This window comes from Lissotriton helveticus, chromosome 7, assembly GCF_964261635.1.
Source record: "Lissotriton helveticus chromosome 7, aLisHel1.1, whole genome shotgun sequence".
NCBI lineage: Eukaryota > Metazoa > Chordata > Amphibia > Caudata > Salamandridae > Lissotriton > Lissotriton helveticus.
In genome coordinates, this window is record NC_136068.1 from 1,316,317,139 (window position 1) to 1,316,342,824 (window position 25,686).

The 25,686-nt window shown below is 42.0% G+C and overlaps 1 protein-coding gene and 1 long non-coding RNA gene across 3 annotated transcripts in view; one reads left to right on the forward strand and one right to left on the reverse strand.

The window, feature by feature from the left end:
* Positions 1-25,686, forward strand: part of MGAT5B (alpha-1,6-mannosylglycoprotein 6-beta-N-acetylglucosaminyltransferase B) — a 793,707-nt gene that overhangs the window by 221,614 nt on the left and 546,407 nt on the right. The gene's annotated exons all lie outside the window — the stretch shown is intronic.
* LOC144767380 (uncharacterized) overlaps positions 1-25,686 on the reverse strand; it is an 89,157-nt gene that overhangs the window by 29,243 nt on the left and 34,228 nt on the right. Inside the window, exon 4 of the long non-coding RNA XR_013598182.1 lies at positions 5,045-5,138. This is a non-coding gene — a long non-coding RNA (uncharacterized LOC144767380). The remainder of the gene's footprint in view (positions 1-5,044; positions 5,139-25,686) is intronic.

Genomic DNA, 25,686 nt, shown 5'->3' on the forward strand with positions numbered 1-25,686 from the left:
TGGGAAGCAGAGGTGAGAGGGAAAGATAAATAAAAGGAGCAAATAGAAGAAAAGAGAAGGGAGAATGGCAGAAATTAGAGGAGACAGTTGGGCCAGTCGAAAGGGAGAGAAGGAACAAGAAAAGACTATGGAATGGGGCGCGGGTAGGGAGAGTGAAATGGGACGAGGTCGATGGAGATGGAAAGATGGGAGGAACAAGAAGGATGGAGTAAAGGGGTAGACGAAAAGAAAGGATGTCAAGCTGCATTAAAAGTTAGCCGAAGGGGGAGGAGGGGGAGGAAGGAGGGGAGCACAATAGAGCAAGCAGGAGACGGGAGGCAACAGAGTGGCGAAGGAAGGTGAACAGAATTAGAAAAGGATAAGTAGAGGGAAGAAGTAGGTGGGATTAGAAGAGGGGCTAGGTCTGGAGAAAAAGAATGGAGTATGGAGTGGAAAACGAGTAGAAAACGGGATGATTTTTGGGACCTAGTGTGGGAAAATGGATGATATGAAGCTCTGAGAAGTCGGAATATGATACTGAAGGTGTTAGAGATTGGAAGAAGAAAGTGGAATTCCGAAAGAATGAAAATTGGACTGAAGGATACATTTAAGGTTAGTTTTGGGTGGGAGGATACTGACGCCTGGGTGGGGATGGCGATTTCAAGTGTAAGGGGAAATGGTGGTTTCAAGTCAGTTTTCGGTTTTGCTATCTGTTCGGGTTTCAGGTTGTTTGGTTTGGTTTATTGACTCACCTTAGCCCCCCATACCCTCCACGTCAATGTGCTCCTCATTTCTGGAGCCTGGTCTGCCCATGAAGTCTCCAGCTCCAGCAGCGATCCTTACCTGGCCGGAGCCCGACTCTTCCATGCAGCAGTCACCAGGCTTCCCCATGAGGGACACGTCATAATGAGGAGCTTATCAGCTGTCATCAGGATGACATCAGAGAACAGTGGAAGATACCATAGGCTTCATAAGTATTTAGTGGGGCGGCGCAAGTCTTGGTCAAGGTACTGAATTAGTCTGTCCAGGAACATGAAAAGGCCTCATTGCCACCGAGATGCTGTGTCAGCAGCTGTGCACTTTTTTCTGAACTAAAATGGAGCCATTCTCGGTTCAGGCTAACTTTTCTCCACATCCACAGGGCCTGATTACATCAGAGTGCAGACCCTGTGACGCACTGTGTTCCCCATCTCTTGCTGCTGAGAAGGATGGCTATTTTTAAATGACTGACTTTTTTTTTCTTCTGAGAATCTGTTTAAAATCGATAGTTTAATATGGCACATTCCACCATTCTTCCGCGTGTAACCCCACTTCTAAAAGAGATTGTGTGGAAAATGTATAAAATGTAGATTTAAAAAAAAGGATTAATATAAAAAAATACTCAAAGCAAAAGGGAACAGAGAGAATAAGTATTACAAGTTACATTAAATAAAAGGGGAAACGGGCAAAGCCAACCGCATACTTTGGACAATTCCGTTTATTCTAGAGCGCCGTTCACAGGAAAGATCAATGCGTTTGCAAGAAAAACTGAACAACATTTTGATTGCAGCCACAACCGTGAATATACTATGCTGTCTGGATAGCAGGTACAGCGTTATAGTCGGGGTGACTAGAATTATGCGGCTGCATTGTTTTCCGTATTATTACGGGTTTACCGCATTTCCCCTGCAAACCACCACCGGCTTTCTAATTTGCAGATGTCACCAAACAAATGTTTGCAGCTCATACGGATCAACATTTTCTAAACAAGGGTTAACTGGTCACCTTTCAGTTGACGATGGCTGCAATCGAGTGTTAAACTCGTACTAATGAGGTGCGACTTTGCTCATACTTCGGTATCTCTGGTACTGCCCTTGCTACCTCTAATCGCGGGAAATCTTTTTTGTTTTTGAAAAAAAAAACGATAGCACATATCAGGCCACAGGGCCCTGGAATGCTTCACAACAGAACCAGATTGCATTACACTTCTTTGCTTTTAGGCACAGCCAGATGACGCGATTTGCCCAAGTTCACAGGGTCTTATTTTACATTGAGCATGTTACCGCATGATTTGGCGGGACGGTGCACTCCGAAATACTGCTCTGTCCAGCGAATAACATGTGCGTGCAAAAAGGCTGCTATGATGAAACAGGTCCACGCGACAACCAGTCAAACCCTGGCGCATAGCCATACTCATTACATGAATGCCTCACTATCCATTACTGTAATCTGCAACCTACCCTACTTCATTCCCTTAAAGACCACCCCAAAAAAAAACAGCTAAGTGCATCTCACCTCCCCATTCCCTGCATCTATAAAGTTAATCCAAATTCTTTAAAATCTAACTCTTTAACTTTCTGGTGGCTAAAATGCCAACTTTGCCAACTCTTTTTAACCCCCGACCCCACTCACAGGCAGCTGCTTCACCCACCTCATATAATGCAATGTAAAGCATCCTGCAAAACCGCCCCACACCTCCCCTTTATTCTCTACAACTGTTAATTATGCTACCACATCTTCACCCCAAAGCTTTCACCAACGAATCACGCACCTGTGGTTAAGTATAAATTCATGCCGCTCCTGAGACGCTACACAAATGACGGCCATGGCCCACAGTACAGAAACAAACGTCATGGCGCACGTCCCGAATCGAATGGCCAATCACTGCATGACTTCACTTGCTGAAGTCACAGTGATTGGCCATATGCAGTGCAGTGAGGCAGTGTGCCACCACATTGGATTGCCACGGTGGGACCAGCCAATCCTGGCGGCTAGGGGGGCACGCTGCTGCTCGCCCTGGGCCCCCTTTGAAACCCCGGGGCTGTAAAAGCAGCACCCCCTTGGACCCTCTACTGTCAGGTTAGCAGCGCGCATGCTCAGGCCAGGTGCAAGCCTGGAATCCTCATGCGCAGTACAGTGCTGCTGGCCTGCAGACTATCACAGCCCCACCCCCTGCCCATGCGCACTCTCTGCTGTCTCCGGATTCAATCGGGTGTATCCCGGATTGAAGCGCTGCACTGCGGCGCTTTATAATAATGTTTGTTTGCAGGCAATTTACCAACACATTTTAGGTGCGTCCAGGGCAGCTTAGTGGGGCTACGCCCCTACGCCCCAATGGACGCACCGCTGCTGCTAGTCATGCTAATAAAGAAAATTGTACTGCACATTGTATGAACGTAACACATCTATATTTTCACTACATGCAAAAACATTTGCTAAAATTATATTGCATTATATTCTATTTTAAAAATAAAAACATCAGCGGAAAATAGGAAAACCAAACGTGAGAAGATTTGTAATCTGTCAGTGTATAAGGGCAATATCAGAAGCAATATTGAAACCACCAGCTAAAGCCACGAGTCCCACAAACTTGACAAATTGAAGAAACATTCTTTCCCAGAAAATGTCTTAACTTCACCTACAGAAGTGATTCTTAACCTGTGGTCCAGGGATTCCTGGGGGTCCACAAAGCCTACTCAGGGGGTCCATGACTGCTTAGAAATGAAATAATTGTAGCCCCTTCCATGCTAATGACGAGCCCAGCTCATCATTAGGCACAGTGGAGCTGTTCTCATGACGAGCTGGGCTCATCATAACGGCCATGGCACTCCCACGCGCAATTGATTCCCCACCTGCGCGGGAGAATCAATCAGTGGGCGGAGTCGTGATGAGCCCAGTTCGTCATGAGCACAGCTCCACTGTGGCTCATGACGAGCACCCCGGCGCTGCAGACCCCCACTCCCCCCCCGCACCATGGGGGAATTACCCCCACGTCGAAGGGGCTAACAGATTTATAAAGTGTATATAAATAAAGAAGCAAAATGTAAAGTTGAACATTTTAAAACATTCTATAAAGGTGAATGAATTTGAAATTGGAAGCTGAAAAGGTAGGTTAGTGCCCTCAGATTGATTTGTGGGAGCAGTGCAAGTGCATTAGAATGTAGTTTTAATGATGAGTGGCCTCAATCGAATCTAGAAAACCTCCAACCCTCCATTTAATGTAATTATTTTTTGTATGTTTGTGAATAAAATAAAATATTTCATCATTTGTGTAATTCTTTGATGAATGCTTGTTTCCTTTTTTTAAGTGTATTGTTTTTCAGTTCATATCATTGGAAATGCTTAGGCTGAGGTTCTCGACTTCCAGTAATGGCTCAGGGTCCCTGCTTTCCAGTAATGATTCAGTGGGGGGCCCGGGTTCCAGTAATGATTAAGTCAAATGTTTAAGATCCACTAAACTGGAGCCTTAAAATCAAACGAGCGCGGAAGACTGTTTATCAACCACTACATGCATAACGATGAAGCTGCTAGCGTGGTCAGTAGCGCTTCTTTGTGTAATCAGAGTGAGATTATATTTTAGGATGGCCATTCCTTTAATTTACTCGTTTAATTACTCACACAGAATTTATATCCAAAAACATACAAAATAGTTTGTATTCGTTAAATATTTATATTCTATGCTTCTCTTTTCAAGAAGACATTTTGAGACAAACTTCACTTGGTTTTGAAATCCATTTCACTTTCCAGAAATTAATACTAAAATTCCAAATTTAGGTTGGAGGATGGAAATAGCTTGATGAGATAACATGCATTTTATCTTGAATACCATACCTTGAATGCCCTATCTCTCTTACAAAGAAAAAGGAGTGATGTAAATGGAAATTATTGTATAAGCTGGTAGCAAAGGTCTTCTTCATCAGAGTGACCCTTGAAAAGCTGTGCTGTAGAACATGGACCTTTGCATACTATGCTGTCGATTACTGAACAGTATTGTGTATTTTGCACTTCTGCAGTAGTGGTAGTAATAATAATAACACTCATAAGTATTATTATCAATCTTCTCCTTCTTTTGGGTTCATTGTTACCAGCCTCATCATAAGCAACTCAAAAGCTGGACAATGTCATCCTTTAATATTTGATTCTCACCTCCATTTTCTTATCAGGCACACATACAACCTAAGTTTACATAATTTCAACATGTGCACATACCCATATAGGAATAACACTAGTTAGTAAACACTCCCGAAACGGTTTGCTGTTAACCAGTTGTCATGTCAAAGGAATTCACAGGTATTACAATACTCACCCATTTTGTGTGACGTGTCTCAGCAGGTGTATCCGTATGACCGAGATGCTCCGGGCCTCTGCTGTGATCTAATGTTGCAAAGTCAGCTTTTCTGCTTTGATAAATAATTTATGTTAGCAGAGATTTGGTGTAATAAGCGATTTCACACACTGAATTAATATAACAACGAGTTCGTTTTAATGCCAGGGATTTAACTCTCATCTAATTCTCAAGAGTTTGTAACCTCTTAGCAGCTTGGAATGAGTTTACAACAATTGTATATCACCAGTGACAAACTTCTGTTTGTGTTTTGGGCCCAGTTTTATCCTGCTAGGTTAAACTTTATTTAACTTCTCATGAGTAAAGAAAATAAAATGTGAAAAATCAATCTTGCACCACTGTGCTGCCCAGAAGGCGTATTTACATTCGATGCTATGTCCTCTGCCCATCTTCTCTTGTTCTAGATATTGGGACCATTTAACGCGCACAAAATACCTGACCTAATCTACATAGAGGCTTTGTTTTCCTAAATCCAAGACATGCATTTAACATCACCTTCCCATTACAACGTAATTTATCTTGTGTTTCCTATCGCGTGAAGTAGCACTGGTTCTCACTTCGAAATGTAAATTCCTAATCATCTGAATCATTCCCATCAATTGAGACCTAAATATTGCTGTAATACCCAACCCAACATGGCCGTGTTTTAGAATACATTTGTAATACAGTTATTTCTGTTTCTCAAGTTAACTGCTACCAATTACAAAAGTTTTTTTTATTTTCAATTTTTCATGCCATTTTCTACACTTTTCTGCATTGATCCAGTAAAAATGTGCAAGTAGCAGGCTCCCCTTGACAAAGTGAAACATAGTGTTGACATAACTATTTTGGGCAATTTACCATCACACAGAAATTCAAAAATTACCACTTTATGTTGTTTACACCAGCACAATGGTTAAGCACGGAAGATGTTTCTAAATGTATATAATGACTTCTGCTATAAATCTATTTTAATCACATTCATGTTTGCTATTAATGAAAGTCTTCATTTTGGGCAAATCCTGTTCCAAACCATCATCTATACTTTACTTCAAAATGTTCTTACTTGTTCTAGTTTTTTAATGTGATATTTGTTTGTTATACATATGTTTATTGTGTACCACTTGTTCCCAGGTTACAATATTATTTTTTCATTGCTGTTTTGTAGACCCAAAACCTCAGTACATTGCTTCAGGTTGTCTTATAGAGTTTAATGACCTTGGATCACGTATTGTGTGCAAAAAAGATGATAGTCTGCTTATAAAGAAATTCAATGTTAATGACTGTTTAATGTAATCAGTTTAAGGATCCTAGTATTCTTAACATGAACATTCAAAAACTTGGTGAATGATACTAAAATCAGCTGTTGCAAATGGCACTCCTGACGGGGTGTACTATTTTAATACTGATACTGTATACTGTTAGTAGAGACTGCAATGGTGAGGGCTTTTGATTATAGTTTTAATATAATACATGGGATTCAGCATTCCTTGTATAAGCTCCCGTCTCTAATTTCTTTATAATCGGCGACCTGTGATGCACCCAGTTGCCGATAATAACAAAAAGACATCAGAACTCAACTGTAAATAGTTATTACAGTCGAGTTTTGATGTCACAATGCCTGATGCCAGTGATTAAAGTAAAGGAGCATTGCTTTTATTTCCTCTGCTGTATTTCAGTGACAATCAGAAAGAATATGTTTATTTTTTGTACTCCTTAGATAATTATAAGAAAGTTAAAATTATAATCTTTCTGTAAGTTCCCACAAATTCAAGCTATTACAGTTATTTCTTTTTAAATACTGACTTGTATTGAACTGTTGCTACTATCTTTTTGCAAAAAATATCTAGCAGGTATTGATTTTAATTTTGCACTAAAAGTTAATTTTTGATTCTTCACATTAGCTTTCTTTCATACAAAAGAGTAACACACCAAGGTTTTACGTTGTTTGTAGGAAAGGTAATGGTGTGACCATGTATTATATGGGGTAAAGTACCCCCTGGCATATGTGCAAGGATATTGCAAGTCACCTTAGAGTTTCATAAGCTTATTAAGGAACTCCTCAGTGACTTGAAATCTCCTTCTAATGTGCAACAGAGGGTTCTTTAGCCCTTATATTTCGGTACACTATTCACCAAACCCCTACTCCCACAATGTGGCCCAGTAGAATTACTATTGTGATCCCTACCCAATCTAAGTTTCTTTTCATTAAGCTTGACTGTGGGTATGTTATGATTCTAGTTGTACTCATATGACTCGCTAATTTCAGAAGTTCTTAGTTGTTAGTTATTCCAACCATAATGTTCAATATGTACTTTCTCAGAAACTGTCCCATTCATCAAAAGACGCTAAAGTTATTATCAAAAACAAAAAGTGTATTTCACCTTAAAGTGGCATTCGATGTTGGCTCTTTCTATAGTAGAATTATATATTAAATTATAAAACATGCCCCGAAAGACACTTCAATTGATGGGAAAAGGATCAAAACCCAAAGAATTCTGAAATTTCACAGCTATAATTAGCTATGCATCCATAATCCACAATTGTGCTGATCATGACTTCAGAAATAATGCAACAGATTAAATCAGAAATTACACCGTCAATGACATCATTTTTAGTGATACAAATAATATTGCCAATGACAACCCTGATGTTTCCTAGAGTTCGGATAGGGTGGTTTGTGGCCTTGTTATATTTATACCCACTACGTAAAAGAAGATGTGTAACACTTACATTAACAATGCAAGGGGCTGACTGTAATGCCCTGTGCCTGCAGGCACCTCTTTACACAAAGTATATAGGGGCATATTAGCAAGAACCTTGTTAAAATTATCGCCATTTTAGCGGCAGGAAACTGCCGCTAAAACGGCGATAATGGGCATGCTAATATGCGTTATAGAATTCCAATAGAAGACCAGGTTAGATGTGCAGGACATCTAACCTGGGCTACGATTGGAATTCTATAGCGCATATTAGCAAGCCCATTATCACTGTATTAGCGGCAGTTTCCTGCCACTAAAACGGTGATAATTTTAATGAGGCTCTTGCTAATATGCCCCATAGTTTGGCCAGGATATTGTACCTTTCACCTCTCTGGATGTTAAGCATTTTTCTCTACAAATGTACATACGTAGGATATTTTCTCCATGAAGTTGAAGTTTTCAAAACATTAACAGGTTGAAATAGGTCAAGTCAAGACATTGTGCAATACAAAAACATACAGGACTGCAGTATTATAGTACGGGTGGGTGACAGATATTCTGATCCACCAGTGGAATTGGTGGAATTTTTCCACTGATAATGCTGAGTGGTGGCCACATTCCACCAACCCACCAACCTCTGTGTGGCAGAGTATTTTTCCTCAAGCACGGCTCAAAAGCGATAAGATGGCAAGCACAAGCAAGATTTGCCATCCCCTAGTGACATTTTGGGTTGCTAGTAAGGCATCTGGCAAGATTTCTCCAATACAGGTGGGTGCTGGCAGTCCCTACCATTCACAGTCCAAAAGCTGCCGCTCAGGTTGAAAATCTACTTGAATGGTAGCAATATCAATTCAATAAGCTGTGCCTTCTGGCACGCTGCATGGTGCCAATGGAGCTGATTTTTTACTGTGGCATGAGCTCTGTCACTAATCCAGTCATGGCCGGAACGGCTTACTGGTCGCATGAGGAGTGGGGGTTGAGCAGGTTAATTTAATCATAATAAGAAGGAAATAAAAAATGTAAACTTATCTTTCCGCCGGCCGGGTCCCGTGCCTTCTCTGCTCCTGCTCTCCTGCCACCGGCAGGAACAGGAAGCAGGCAGCAAGGCTCCTTCTCTTAAGCCAATCACAACGCTGCAAGCAGCGTTGTGATTGGTCCGGATGCCGCCCAGCCAGGGGCTTATGAAGAGGCCATGTTCTCCAAGCAGGGCAGAGTGCACATGACTGATTTGGGCGTCCCTAGAGGTCTAACCAAACAGTCTTTGCGCACTTAGGAGTGGGCACATCACTCCTCCCCTGCCCTGCTCGCAGAGCAGTGTGCGCACCCGCCCGCAACCAAACATAAAATGGTAATAACTTATTACCATTTTATGTTTCTGCTTCTCACACTGCGAGAAAGCAGTGGGCCGAGCGATCCTCTGCCCTAGTGGACTTAAAATCTGTAAGGGAAACATAGTTGCGTAAGTAGACTGTTGGGGCAGAAAGTAGAAACTGTCAACCGACGTACTAACAACTGGCCTCAAAGCACTAAGTAAATTGCACGCTGAATGGGTTGCTACCAGTCCAGGATTTCGCAATGCGGCTGCTCTACTATTCAATCGTATAACAAAATGCACACTCACAGGTCACAAAACCTCCAGCCTTATGAATAATAATGCACAGAGGCTGCTTTTAAAATGAAATGCTCTCTATTTGTAAAGACATCCGAAGGAGCATGCAGTGATCCTCAGGACCACTCTCAGCTCCCCCCGAGGCCATCAACATGAATTCACAGAGTGGAAGCTGACTCAAGGGGACAGTATCCCCTTTACAAATTAGATACCTCCTCAACATTAATATTGATATCTAATTAGTAGTGGCCGGTATCTCAATAGAACGGCGGAGAAGATGAGACAAATAAAGACAAACAAACAAAACTTAACTGCTGCATCGCTCTCCTCGCCACTGCAGGGTACAGGCTCCCAGAGTCCACTTTGGCCAATCCTGACTCTGCTTTCATGTTCATGTTGCTGGCAGCACAAGATCAGCGTCAGAATTGGCCTATGCGCCCTCAATTTGGTCTCCCAGTTGCACTGGGAACTAGAGACTGCTTTCTCCAACCCGGCAATGCAAATAGGGTTGGAGGGAGCTTTTGTGTGTGCGCATGATGGTTTGGCTGTCCTGAGACGCCCAGCCAAACCATCATGCACACTGATAACAGTACAAGCACTTCCTGTTATCCCCCTGGCCATGCCCCCAAGCCTGGGCTCTGAGAGCAAAAATAAAACTATAATAAACCAGGGTTTATCGTCATTTTATTTTTCATTTGTTTGGCTGCTGGCAGAGGTGGGGAGGGTAGGGAACGACGCTCCTCCGCAATAGCGGAGAAGCCGCTGCTGTATCTAATCAATGGTTTGCAACCACCATTGCAGGCACAAATCATTGACCCATTTCACTGTGAGTTGCAGTTAGAAAGGACCATCGTTTTTATGCTCACTTTAAATGCATTTTGCAATAAATTGCAAATCCCATTTTGCGAGCTGAAAATAAAAAATGGGTTTATTACATCACACAACTTTCTTTTGAGGTTGCAGACTCTGTAGTTTTGGATTAGTGACCACTGAGATGTTTTGCATATTGGGCTGCAGGTTTCTCATTTTCTGCTGGTATCCTCAATTAACGTAACCAGCAATAATTTGTAAGGACATTTTCCAATATTTTCTTCTCCTGGGGTGGACGTGTGACGTGGGGCAAGCAGCAAAGGAATCTTACATTATAGCTAGCAATTTTCAGGCAAAATTAAATGAGTGGACACATTTTGGGCAACATTTTGTTTTCCTGCTGAAATTGGGCATGGTTGGCAGAATCGCGCTGGCAGGATTTAAATCAGTCAACACGTGCACAGGCTCCTTTTCTTAACTCTCTTTCCCCCAGGTTTTTCAGTTCTCTCTCTTTAGCCCGCATATGCTTTGTCTCTCCTTTGCCCTTGCCGTCCCCTCATTGCCCACACACTCTGCTCACTCTGTTCTTCCAGACGCTACAAGACAGACCATCATTTTGATCTGGTCTCTGCATTTTATTTCACTCAGGACTTTTGTTTTTTAGCTCTGCTGTACCTAAGGCCTGCTCATCAGACCACAGCCATATGAGCTTTGCTTTAAAGGAATATGTGTTTTTTTTAAAATGTTTGCCTGCTGTGAAATCTATTGTTTTCAATATAAACTTTAAAGAGGCTTACATCCCACCACTTTTCCTTAATTTCTATTGGCTGTAGCATATTTTCCAACATTTACCAATGCTTGTTTCTTATCTGCATCTCTCATCACTTTCCTGTAGGCAGATTAATGTAAACATCCACTTTGGAGGAACAATTTTTTCATAAAGTGTTGCCTCTCTGCTTTTCATTTTACCGCACGTTTTTAGAGCACGACTTATTACCCAGAAACATTAAGTTATTTGCCCAGAATCAAAGGATGTTGGTCCACCGAGACTCGAACAAGGAGCCCCAGCTCTGGAGTCAACAGCTCTGGTCGCTGAGTCACATCCTCTCAACTCCTGTGATCGTTGTCAGGGAGCTTGATTCAAACAGCTTAATATTAATCACAGGTTAAACCGAGTCATTACCAATGCTTGTTTCTAAACATTCAATTCCTTCCAGTATGGTAAATCAACTGCCTGCAAAAAGGTTCTTCATAGTGTACCAGATGCAGACACACAGAGGGGGTGTAAAAGAGATACGTTTTTGACTTGCTTCTTAAAAGTTTACCTGCTTTTAGAAAGTGCATGTTCTTTGTAGCAAGCTGCATATTATTCACAAATTAGCATATGGGGTATCCAATATGAAGAGATCATTCAGGTGGTCAGATTTCTATTACTTTTTTGCCTACTCGATTTTGAGAATATAAAATCTCCAAATGTAATTGGGGTGCTTAGTAAAGACCTTCACATTTACGACTTAGCCTCTGTCACTCACAACGTGTACTTGTCTTTGACAGAAAGGTGAGTTGGCAGAAACAATAAAAGCTACACAATACAATAGGCAGGATGGGGGTAGGGGTGAAATGTATTTCACTTTACATTACGCTGGGAAAACAGTGGAATAATATTAGTCAGGGCACGGGGGCTGGAGCAAGAGCTGAGATTTCATGCTACTGAGTTGCACCATTAAGCGTTGAAAGGTGGTTGTAAGACCTGCTCAGAGAATACGAGAAACAGAGCAGCTGAGGTCTTAAAATTATAGGGCTGAGAGGTCCAGGCTGGGAAGAGAGCAAGTGCTGAAGCCAAATAGGGTGGATTCAATTATTTTTAAGCGTTAGGTGGTGAAATATTATTATGATGCATTAATATACTGTCCTGTCTGGGCATGTTTCATTTGTAAGTCAATGGGTCAGATGACGCAGAACATTTATTACCAGATTTTACTCCATTAAATATAACCTTTTATCAAAGCGACTGTGTCATGCCTTGTGCACCATACTTAGCATCACCATCACTTCCAGACTCCACATGCCTTTCACGCACACTCACCAGAATCTCTTTCATTGCCCAGCCCTTACATGCAGTCCATTTCTGTGCCTTTTCCTGTACCTGACATCACTATTACACGTCTGCTCAGTGACCAAGAACCCTGAATGTTCATCTCGCCAGTTTTAATACATCCTGGTGCGAAGGGTAGTATGAGCAATTGTCACAGTTGGGTAGAGTGTGGAATTGATAGTACGGCAGAATGTTTCAAATATGAAGTGATGGGCAGCATGAAAAGAAGGTACTGATGGGTAATCTAAAAAGCAGGTACTGGAGGGGACTGTGAGGCGCATGCCCTGTTGGGCAAATTCAAATGCTGTCACTGGTGGGTAGTGTGGAATATGACTTAGTGGGCAGTATGAACTAGCCCTAGGGAATATGTATTGCACGTTCGGGATGCTGTTTGCATGCTTGCGGAGAAATATCTCGCGAACTTGCCCATGCGGTCATCAATGGGCGCTGCCATCTGTTTTTCACTTGTCCCGCTCGTTAGCGATGTGTATTTCCTGTTCAGAATAAGTATTGCATGTCCCCCCCCCGTTCGCGATGCGTATTTCCAGTTCACGACGCGTTTTGCATATTCACGGCACTTTTTGCGTGCTCGGGGAGGGAAATATCGTGTGAACTTGCTCATGCGGTCGCAACGGGCGCAGCTATTGTTTTTTTCATTTTTTTGCTATGGTTCTGGGCCTTATTTTCTATCCTCCCTCTATCTTTTCAATCCTATGTTTCTGGAAACTTTTTTTTAATCTTTTTTATTTATTATTTATCTCTCTATTTTCCTGATTCTAAATTTTGAGTTTCTTTCTACTTTTTTTGTATTTCACTCTTTTTCTATTACTTGTTTTTATAATTTCTATTCCTTACTTTTTTAATTACTACCTTTTCTTTTCCGCCCCGTGTACCAGAACCATGGCAAAGGGAAGGCGCTTAGCCGCAGCCAGAGCCGCGACCTCTTTCCAAGTGGTGCAGGCAAGGGCCTTATTTGGAGAGGCAGAGGTGGCTGCACTTGTTATTTTTGTGCAGCACCACCTCCCCTTAACCCTGGCAGCAGGCGGCAGGCCTGGGTCTGGCACACCCCAAACCAGCTGCCGTACCGGTGGTCCGATATCCTGGACCGGGAGCAGGACCTGCTGGACCTACTAGGAGCTGAGGTCCCGGGGCTTGTTGAGTAGCTATTTAATATTAAGACTTGGTGATCTTCTGCTCTGTGTTATATACTGCAAATATATTTTTTTTCCGAATAGCAAGAATGTTGCTGCTTACATTGCAGGTAAAATCTTCTGTGATTGTTATGCCACAGGTGCTCAGCGCTACTAATCTTACTTGTTTGCAACTTTACACTCACTTGGGCTGATTATGTAAGAGTTTACTTTAGAGAACTTAAGTTAGGTAATGCCAGAGAGACTCTAGTCCTTCCTTTGTCCTCCTGGCACTAGGAGATAGTGGTGGATTGATAAGTTTGGTTACTTATTAGTATTAGTTGGTAATTTTATAGCGGTCTGCGTGATGCAGCCTCTGTTACGTCACGTGCTGCTGAGTGCTGCTTACCCCAGTCCTCAGTAGAACCTTTTGTAGTTTGTTTAGTGAGTGGTAATAGGCTTAGCACTAGCAGAACATCAGCAGCAACCAACCAACAATTTGGTGTATGTAAAAATGTATGTATGTGTCCCCCATCTAGGCATTTTTGAGGACTGAAATAAATGGAAATGTAGGCACTATGTAAAGCACACAGGGGAAGTCACTGAGAGAAGCAGATACAGTTAGGCAGTGTAGGAGGCATACACTGGAAGACACTGGGGGCAGCAGGCATTGGTGGGCTGTGTGTGAATCACACAGTGGAACTCACTGGAAGTACCTATAGATGGGCTGTGTGGAAAGCATGCAGTGGAGCACACTGGAAGAATCAGTTCATAATTGGGAGTGGCAGTCTGTAGTGGACGATTTGTGAATCATGCACCGTTAGATACTGGGGAAGTAGAAAATGGTGGACAGAATGAAAAGCTAACCCCTAAAAAACAGACTGAATAGGTGTGCCCCTAATCAATTGTATCCAAGGAATGCTGTGGCCGTATTATGAATATGGCACACTTTCCTTGATTGTGCCACAGCGCATCTTTCAATAGATGCGCCCTGTACAAAAAAGTAAAGTGCAGAGAATTAAAAAGAATAAGCTGCCCCCAGAGTAGCTGTGAACTCAGTTCATTCAAGTGAAATACGGAGCAACTGTGTAAAAGCTGCTCCATGTTTCACAGTGCAGGCAGCAGTCCATCTGCACTTTTAAGGGGGGGTTAGAGATCTCCTTGCAGATGGGTGCAGTGACTGACTGCACCCACCTGCTCTTTCAAGGGGATATCTGAGTGGTCCTTTGGATCCCCTTCCAATCCCTGTGGGAGGGTGGCTATAGGAAGTGCACTGAAAGTGTGCCACCTTTTCGTAGCGCACTTGCACCTCCTAAAATGACGTTTGAATCTGCACCCACATTAGTAATATGGAGAGGGCGCAAAGACAAAGTGATTCCCTCAGGAAATTGATTATCAATAAGGGGAAAACCTATATTATGACATGTGGGTCTAAGAAGACATTTTTAAATTCCTTTTTTATTGATAAAGAAAAGGTGAACCAAGTGGATACTTTTTGTTACCTAGGTATTACCTTCTCTAAGGACGGAAAGTGGCAGAATGAATTAAAAAATATCCGTATTAAACTGGCAAAAAACGCCCACGGTGTCTTCAGGTTTGCATCGAAAATTGGGGATCGACGAACCAGGGACATGCTTAAGATCTACCAAGCAAGGTGTATCAGTATCGCACTATACGGGGCAGGTGTCTGGGGACACAATTGTGCGCACACTCTGCAGCTGGAGGAAAATACTTTTTTTAAAAAGGTCTTGATGCTGCCATCCTCTGCTGCCACTGAGCTGATCCATCGAGAACTGGACATTAACTTTCTGATTGACCAATTATCCTTGAGGCCACTTATGATCTGGCGTTCAATTTGGCTCCAAGAAGAAAAATCCTTTTCCAGATCGATCATTGAGGATTGTTTCTCGTTGGACAAAATTCTAAATATTCCCTGGTTAAATTACGTTGTTAGATGTTTTTCTGAAATTTTTAATGTAAACATCTTGGTTGACCCTAGAGCAGCATTGTTAATTCCTAAACATGAGATGAAAACTAAATTTTTATCCTTTGCTGCAAGGAAACGGGCAGTTGCCAGCGGAGTTCTATCCACTGTCATGTTTTATTATAACTATATAATCAATGAAGGTTTTCCCATCTATTTAGTCTGGATGACCAGGCCAACACATAAGTACGTGCTAACTAGATTGAGGCTTGGTATAGTCCACCACTTAGTGGCACTGCCTACACTTAAGAAACACCCGCAGGGGCCATGTATGTGTGATGGCGTATCCAAACAGAGTACTGTGCACTTTCTTTTAACCTGTAAACTGTATACAAATTTTCGAATTGCATTTCTTAAACCTATGTTCATAAAATATGGCATACGTACAGTAAATCAGGCCATGAGTTTAGTTTTTAATTTACAACATGTCGATATCTGTTTTTTTACTGCTATGTTTTTAACTCAATCAATTAAGGCCAGGAAGAGTATGTGTTTTTAAATCATTTTGTAAGTTACACTTGGCTGATTTCCCTTGTTTGTAATCTGCTGTACTTGTTTTTTTAATGTATGTATTCTTGTGCTTTTATGGTCATTTTTATATGTACCGAATAAAGCTTCATGAATTGAATTGAATTGAATTGATTCCCTCATTTGCATGGGTTTACAATAAGTGCTGTCACTACAGGTGTGCCAGCACTATATTTACTAGAGAAGGGAACACACAAGCGCCTGTGGCCCCTTCTGAAATACTATTGTGCTTTGGTGGGGTTGGGGGCACAAGATAGGCACACACACCTGTTGTGCTCCCAAAGCACAGTGTATAATACGGCCCCTGGTGATCTTAATTACTCATCTGCATCTCTTCATCTTCCTCTCTCTCCTTCCTCCTCTCTATCCTTCCAAACTGCTACGTGTTCTTCTCTATTCTATTATTTATCCTTTGTTTTCACCTCTTCCTGATTCCCTCTCAGATTACTTACCCCCATTGTTTTGTTTCAGCCATATCCATTCCTCTTTGATGCTCAGTTTATTCCTGATGCTGTGCCCTCACAAATTCTTTCTGACTTACCTGTGACATTTCCGGATCCATTCTGTACAGCCATCACCAACTCAATTTTTATATTTCTCCTATCCATTCATGTTAACCTAATTTTCTTCATTTCCCATTCTGCTTCTTTCCTTTTTTCCTTTTTGAGACCTCTGCCTTTCCTTTTTAGTCCCTTCTTTTTTCTGATTTCATTCTTGATTCTTTTCTCAACACTTCCTTTTCCTTTCCTATCTCTTCAGGCCCCCTACCTAATAGCCCTGTTCCTTCCTGTTCCCTTGCGATCGCAACCCCTTCCATTTTTCCCTTCTTGACCACTGTATGCTCCTTAATTTTAATTAAATGCATGACGTTTAACATGTTATGTACTAATGTAATCGGAATCTTTGGAATTGTGCTTAAATTCTTAGAACGTTTGTCTACAGCTTGATATGCTAGAAATGAAGGGATATTGCATATTTTCTTTTCAGATTTTGCGGGTTGTGTAAAATCTTTTTTAGAACTATTAGATATTGCATTTTATTACAACTGATGGATGTCTCGGGCAGGGAACAGATGTTGCAGAAATTCAGCATAGCACAGGAAAGCAGCATTGCACGAAGTCTAAAGCACTGTTAGTGATTTAAAAGACAGCATGAGATACTGGGTTAAGCGCTTTAAGATAGGATTCTAAAAGCTATGAAAACCGACTTTAAATGGAGTATTTAGTCAATTATTGAAAGTCATGAGCTGTTCTGTTTCTTAGAGGCCTTGGAATAGGTCACAAAAAAAAATCGTAGGACAAATTCATATATTGTTTTACTCCTCCCCTCCATTTTCAGCGCTCAGAGCCCGCCACATACACATTTTAGCTATCTCTGCCCAGTTCAGTGTTCACTAAATTGAAATATATTTAAGATCCGACTGTGACAAGCTTATCGCCACGTGAACACATGTTTACTTCATGATATTTCCATATAAATAGGAAAATCCAGACCGCTGAGGACACAATTGGCCCCTGCCTCCAGTACAGGCACAAATCCAGGTTTTCATTACTGACAGCAAATGGTATTTTTTGTATTGTTATAGATTTCATTTTTAGGAGTTTCTGTTGCTTTTGAAGCCCTAGAGATTGGAAATGGAATGAACCCCTGGGGTCTCCATGGATAACTGGGCCTATCACATTATTCCAGTGACGGATCTGTCACTCGCGGACTGCTGAGTAGGGAAGGAGAGTTCTTCAGTCTGCTTAGCATGCCTCGCGTGTACCGAGCAGGTTGACAAGAGAGGGATGGAAGAGAAATGAAGAGAAATAAGAACTCATATTGGATGGAATGTGGCACAAATACATATGTCTTATAATTAAGCTATCAGCAAAATGGTCAAACGCCACTCCATGAAGTAGACTGATGGCCAGTACTGCATTTCTGCCAACCTGAAAGTATTCTGCACCTGAGTGGACCCTGCTGCTGCTGGTGGTTAGACCAGCTGCAAAATGGTAGTGCATTTGAAGCCAGTTGGAGTGACCTACTTGCGATCAATCAGGTTGTCTCCTGCATTCAGACCTTTCTTACATCTTACCTTTCTTACCTTTCTTACTGTTTGCATACAAACTATTAAAATTACCTGGAAAGCGCCAACGCTAGCCTGGACCAACTTTGCAATCTGTGGTGGTTGTTTGAATGCCCCTTGTGGGGCATTCTTGGATCTATGCAATGGAGGTATGTGAATTGTTGCATCCAGCTTCAAAGACCAGAATCCATTTGGTTCCATTCCTGTGTGGGATGAGCAAACAGCTGATAAATTCTGCTATTGCTCTAAGTGAATATATTGTATCCACCCCTACAAGTGGTGGCATACACCAACCAATTTCACGTTCAATGCTCTGAAAATACATTCAGCAAAATACACTGTTGGATTCCATTGTGGGACATTCCCAATTCATGTAACTGAATTTCCTCTAATAGATGCAGCAAGAAATTAGCATGTTCAAAAGAAGTGGGTGGCGTTGATTCTTAAACACCACTGATCATTGCGTGCTCTTGAAGCCCTCCCCACACAGGGTTGTCTCGCTTTGCATTTGCTCTTTCCACTGTAAAAGTACATTTCATTGATTTTATGCAGATCTCCTGGGAGCTCTAAGTATCATTGACTCGAATATCAACTTCATAGCCGTGACACTCCACTCAGTGCATGTCTTCAAAAAAGAAAGTACTGTAGGACACTACAAATGTCCCGGAGCGTTGATATAGCAAGTTACCTTAAATAAGTTACCTTGAATGCGATGGATCTATAGTAATCTTTTGACCATCAGAGCATTCGCCTGAATTCTAGGTTTATGGTTTGTCTTGTAATGATCTCATCCAGACATTGACACCTTCTTGTGTTCAAATACTAGCAAAACATAAGGGAAGTTTGCAGTGACTGTTGATTGAATGTTGGAATGTTAGAAATATGAATCAAACTGTAATTGAAACTAACATTTTCCGAGAGAAACTCCCAAATATTCTCACACCATACGTTAACACTAGCATTTGTGACTTCACCCGCCGATCTATGCACTCATAATGGTGAGATGTGTTTATTGTCACTCGGCCTGCACTTGTCTCACATTGGACTTGATTAGTATACTATAGGTTCTTCAAAACAAGCACCAAATATTCCCTTTATGGGTTTTGCAACCCTGTGTGGGTTCCTTAAATAGAATTGCCGATATTAACAATAGTCCACTTCACTTAGTCTTCATGAATGATGCACCTTCTTGGACCCCAAAAAGTACAACAAAACAAAATATGTTCCCAGACAATGGCTTCTTTCTGCCTGTTGGACGCAAAACACTTCATAATTTGCAGTTTGCCAGTCCACTAGATTTACGCAGGAAAGATATACTTACTAACAAAGCAGCAACAATGGTTTTATCTCACCTCACCTAGTGAGTAGCCAATGTCACGCTGTGAGCACATAATGAGGTGAAAGCCCTGCATACAATAGGTTTCCTGCTCGTCCTTTGGAGGCTCTGCAGTGTTAAAACCCATTAAGCCTTTTAAAAGCTGCCCGAGGCAGCCTCAGAATCCTTTGTTGCTTGTATTTTGATAATGTGGTGAAAGCTACTGAGGCCATTACTAGTCCCGCCAGCTCTCCATTACTCCCTCCCTTCGAAGTGCTCACCTGCTCACCGCTACGATGGCCTCGCGGGTGGTAGTGTGCTTTGCAAATGCACATCACATAACATAACATTCTTGGAAGTTGATGAAAGCCATGACTGAAGACGTATTCAGGATTTCTTCATTAAGAATCGTGAAGCATTTTGCACGTGTTAGTTTTTTTCCATGCAGTTATCTATTAGGACCATGACATCTATTTGCATTTGTTTTGTTTACCTAAGGAGGCATTCATTAGGATTAGGAACTCTGTTTTGCACGTGCATTACTTTTACAGGAAGAGTTATTAGAACCTCATCTTGTGCAGACTTTACATCATTTTTGGAGCACAAAATAACACAAAATGGTTCAACACTCAGTAATAGGATGCTTGAATTTGGTAACTAGATCAATGAACACAGTCTCTACATACGAATTCAAGAACATCCACTGTAGCATTTTTCTTTCTTCATGGGTCCCTAATTAAGCATTTCTTCATTTCTTATGTCAACTATGAATATGTTTCAGCTCTAGAAAATAATTAAGTTTCACTTCACTACAGAGAGTTGGAAGTACAGCAGGTGTATAATATACAACGTACACATTTGTATGCTAAAATCAATATCATAGCAATAATAAATCTCTACTCTTAACTTTAGCTATCAATGCAGTGTGATGATATCCAGGGCCTCTCCTTCTTTCTCTCACTCCATTTCACTTTCCCAGGTCTAAATCTACATGATGTTAGAATATGGTTGGCAGAGGGTTCGGAGAAGTGTGGAAACACACATCTCTCACGTTGGTTCAGGATTGCAAGGTGAATGCATCTTGACATGAGACCTGTTTATGAAGTGATGAGTTGAAAGCCCCCCCTTTACAAGCCTTGCCTCTCACTCACATGCTGGGATTGATTTCTAGGCTAAAAGACAAGAATATCTTGCTGTTATGAAGGCAGTGGGCTGTCATTCTATTTTACTGGTGTGTTGATATCATGCTTATATGGAATTTGCTGTGGAGTGAATGCAATCAGTATGCAGCCCCCGCAGTATTCATGCAGCTGAGGTCAGCTCCACTTCAGCTCCTCTGTCTGGTCCTTTGGCATTGGAGAGCATGGAACACCCATACCTGAACAGGCAGGCGGCAGTATTTTCCCTTTGCAAGGAACCTCTGTGAATGTGCAACCTCAGTGCTTAATTTGAGCAGGAGGCTGCGGTGGTGCCCACAGCATCCATTTTGGGGGCCTGGGACTTATTATTTATCAACAGACTTTGATTCCGAAAGTTAGAGCGAGAGCGAGAGAGAGAGAGAGAGAGAGAGAGAATGACAGAAAAGATGGGAAGGAAGCAGACGAGACGGAAAAGGAAGATCGAGACAGGGTGAGAACAAGAGAAGGCAGGTAAGAAAAAGACCCTGAAAGATTGAGATAAAGAGGTGGGGGTGGGTAGGGTGGTGGACGAAGGAAGAATGGGGTAGCATCATGTCTAGAATATATGTAAGTCTCGATAGATCAACAACCCCCGACATTCAGCAGCTCCGGCGGTGGGCGTCCCAGAAAACTCGGACCCTGGCACTTATTCTTTCACAAGTTGAGGTCTGTGCAACCCTGGTACTCGGACGGGCAAACTATCGGTTTCCTCTTTACTGTGACGGTTTCTGGTTGCTGTTATTCATTACTGTGAGCGCGTTTGACGGTTATTCCGTTGTTTTCGTGCGAGGCAGAGCCTCCAGTTTATAGTTCTTTCACAAGTGTGTTTTATGTTTGTTGAGATCACACTGCTCAGGTGCATTATGGGGGTGCGTTTTGGAGCAGTTGAAAGGTTTACTTTGAGAGCCTCGAGGCCTAATAAGTGCTTCAGACTTCGACCATTCGGCGCTAGGCTCTTCTGCTGCTGACTGTCTGGGGCTGTGAGTGTGTGCGGCGCTAATACGCGGAGGGAGACACGACATAGAAATAATAGACAAAGAAGAGGGAAATATATTGCTTTATGGTATCTTTTCATGAGCAGAAGGGTGAGGCTTGTAAATGTCTATGCCAGATGTATGCAAACATCTTCGATTGCTAGGAGGTAACATGGACACAATTGCAGTCGGCGTAGGATAAAGTAGTGAGGTTAGGGCCAGTCCTAGTACTTCTGGGTCCCCGGGCGAAGGTCAAGATGTGAGGCCCCTCTAATTTGGATGTAACATCACAAGAAGTGACATCACAGAAAGTGACATCGCAGGACTATTGATCTTATTTGGCACCACTGAAGAGATCTAATGTGCTTATTAGTAACATGGACAAAAAGCAATATGCAAGTAAAATAATACCATATATTTTTTAAACTGTATTAAATGGATTAAATGTGTCACTTAGGATGAAAAAGATGGGTGCAGGTCTCACAAAGATGCATATTTTTAACTCCAGGTTAACTGATTGTTTCCAGATCAGTGCATGATAAATATTCCAGTTCTGTCTCACACAGGGGAGAGATCCTGTTGAGGTAATAGGGGGGGGGGATCATTCAAACTATAAAATTAAACAAGAGAGAACCCCTCACCCCATGGATATAATCACAAATTTCGAATGGCTCTGTTATTTTTCGGTGCCAATTTGTTTTAACGTAAATCCTCTCACCAGTCTTCCACACGACTCATAGGACAATCCTTTGTGTGTGTGTGCTCTTTACTAGCCAGAATTATGTTAAGGGAAAAAATACAACACATATAATACAAAAATTCAAGACACCGTTGCAAACAGATAAAGATTGTACATAAATAAAAAAATTGACTTAGAGCAACGGAGACCACTACTAAATCATAAATTGACTTGAAGGTATGCTGCAGATTCAAGGGTTGTTTAAATCAACATTTTTGATTTGGTGTTAGAATGGTAGGAAGTGCTAGTGACCAGCTTTAGCGCTGGTGGAGTCCTGTGCAACAATGTTTGTTGGTGCCCCCAATGGCCACCTCTGCCACACATTCCCTCACTACCATTCTTTAACAGTGCCTCTTAAGTCTCCATAACCACACTCTCTCTCAGATGCATTTAATGTGATTTACAGCGCCGCTCATACCAGTGTAGGTTATCAGAGCACTTTATATCACACACATTACAAAGAAACAAGCAATTACACCTGTGTAAATCACTGTATATTAAAGTTTACATATGACAAAGGACTACAATGTATAGGAGTCACATGACAATCATACTAGTAGGCAGTATAGTTTAATAGTGATTGGCCTGGAGAAACACAAACTCTGAATTTAGAACGTAATACCATGGTTGGGGGTTCTCTTTAATAACCAGAATTGATTTCTATCTAAAAGAACCCTTTTAGCAAAATTAGGTTAATCAAAGACTGGGGAAAAACATAATGCTCTAATTTATACCTTGCAATTAGCGAAAAAATAAGTAACCCACTGAACTATTTACATAATGTGCACTTTGTGATCTGCATGGTACATGTCCTTTGCAGCAGGCACATTAACCATCTGCACTACCTTTTCACGAGTAAAAACTTCCACCTGACAAACTCCATCTCTTTCTAGGAAGAACATTAATTCCCGGAGTTATCATTACATTTTTATTGTTGCCAAAAATTGCTGGAGGCCAGGAAGGAGGCCACAAATGCTTTAAAAACATAATATACTTACAATCATGATGCTCCCACCCGAACTCAGCGCTCTGTGCAATCTCACCGCTCGTACCACCCTAGAGCCTCCCTGTTCAAGGGTCCTGTGCCCTCGGTGACAGAGTCACTGTTGCCATAGGGTGTGCCTGCTCGCAAGACTTGAGGTGAACTTCAGTATGGATTGTGGTGAACAGGCCTTCAAGGTTAACCCAGACGTGCCACCACTAGGGTTCACCTGCTGGTGCTAAGACACCAGGGCTTCTAAAATTTTGTGGGCCTTCTAATGTCTAGCATGGGAATGTGGTCCCTCAGAAGAGTAGTCAGGTGGAATGATCCTGTTTCCCCGTCCCAAATTCATCTGCTCTGACGATGGGCCACATCCTACTGAGAGAAACGTGCACTGCTTTCAAATACAACCCAATTTTGCCCGCTATAAACACCTGGATGCGAATCAGTTCAAAATATCCACTAGACAAGAGTAATAAGCTGTCTAAAAAAAAAAGTAACAACATCCTGGAAAAAGCAAACACTAAAGGGAATGCAAGATTAAGTAACGCATGTTAAATCTTAAAAGGAACAACATGGTTACTTTAACGCTTTTGCACTTATTATTCAGAAATCAGTGAGTGCTTTTGGCTGAAAAGTTAAGGACATGACTACAGGGCCCAGAAGGGACCCGTTTCAATGTTCATTACCTATATCCTTACAAAATGTAAGCAGTATGGTTTAAAAAGACCGCATTCGTGAACACAGAGCCACCGTACGCCTTTTATTTTCCAATCCACCCATCGACCAGGTATTGCAGTACATCCAGGAAAGGTTCACTTCGCTACCCGGGTGAATAATAATGTTGTTCAAAGAAAGATGACATAACAAAATATGTGCTTCACTGGCAACCTCTGGAAAGTGGTGCTAATGTGTTTTGGGTGTGAATAAAATCGACCTGACCACTTTGATACCCATTCTGTCTTGCTTTATTTAGTTATTTGTATTTCTCTACATCCTGGGGCTGCACTTCCAGCAGAAGTGTTTTTCTTTTTTGGATCAATTCCACAAGGAACAAATAAAGGAAAGGAGAGGAAAGAGGGAGTACTGGCTACAAGGCCCAGGGAAGCCCCCCCCCACACCTGGACCTTGTAGCTTGCTCCAGTGCTTCGAGGCCCAGAAAAGGGGGACCCTCCCCTGGCCTCGAAGCACGAGGCCTTTAGCAAAACACTGCCCTACCACCTGCAGTTTAACATACATTTGAAATGCAAGTTCACATGGGTGATGCAAAGGTTAACAAAAGCCAGTTGATCTGGCAGCTCCTCCACCCTCACGGGGACCATCCTTTACCATGCGGATTTTATTCCGCAGTACCCTTTCAACGTGTCTTTTACAACGCAAGTCGTAACCACGACTTGCGCTGGAGGGCGCTACAGGACAAGGAATAATTTAATTTACTATCCAACACCTTCCCTACTGTACGTAGGCTGGTGTTGGAATAGTAAATTAAAAAATTCCTAAGTCCGCACCCCTCCAACGCAAGTTACGACTTGCATTGTAAAAAATGCGTTGTAACGGTACGCGTGGTAAAACCATGCGTCGTACCATCGTACATCCCCCCTCACCCACCTCTCCTTACCTGTGGTGTCTGGCTGGTCCTGGAAACAAAGGGGACTTCTGTCACCTCACAACAAAATGCCTCGAATGGCCGGTACTTAACAGAGACCACAATCCGTTTGTTCCTTCCTCCCACTGCTGCACCCCCAGGAATGCCACCACGCCCTCACCAGCAAGGTCCATACATCTCACATTTGTAATGCGATTGTGTTTACGGCAAGGGGCCCTGGAGGAGCAGGTGGGCTAACTGTGAAAGTTAGGCCTTTCACAGTGAAGCGGGCCCCCTGTTTTTTAGCTGAGTGCATGGCAGGCACTGCCCATGCCTAGTGCCGGCCCTGAGTGAGGTCGGTGACGCATAACTTTATAAATGCTCTGCACCAGCCTTTGCGCGCCATGGAACTGGCAAAAAAAATGTTTTAAAAGGAGGTTACAATGGAACTTAACATCAGGTCTGTGCCTCATCAGGAGCATTTTCGCAACTTCATATGGCATATGGTGAAGAATAATTTATTTTTTCAAGTTTCGTCCCAATAGAGCTAAACAACAGTATCTTGAGAAGTGTGTGTTATGTCAAAGTATTTTGAAGCGTAGTCTCATGACAGCTTTCGCTCATTTTTTGTAGAAAAATGTATTAAAAAACATAAAAATGTGTTTATATGTAAACATGTGCACAGTGGCTTATAGTCAGAACTCTCCATCCATTTGTATGTTGAGGTTTTATACACGTTTTTAATCTCACTATTAAAATATACAGCATGAGCAATGGGTCAGCCCCTTTAGCCATTGGTTCTTTTCCCTGTAACCGGTAGGATTTTTTGTGTGAACATGCTCCCATCTACCCAAACAGTAGTCCACTTCTTGCCAGACCTGCCAGGCTAGTATCTGCTTTATTTCTTCTTTTATATTTTTGCAAA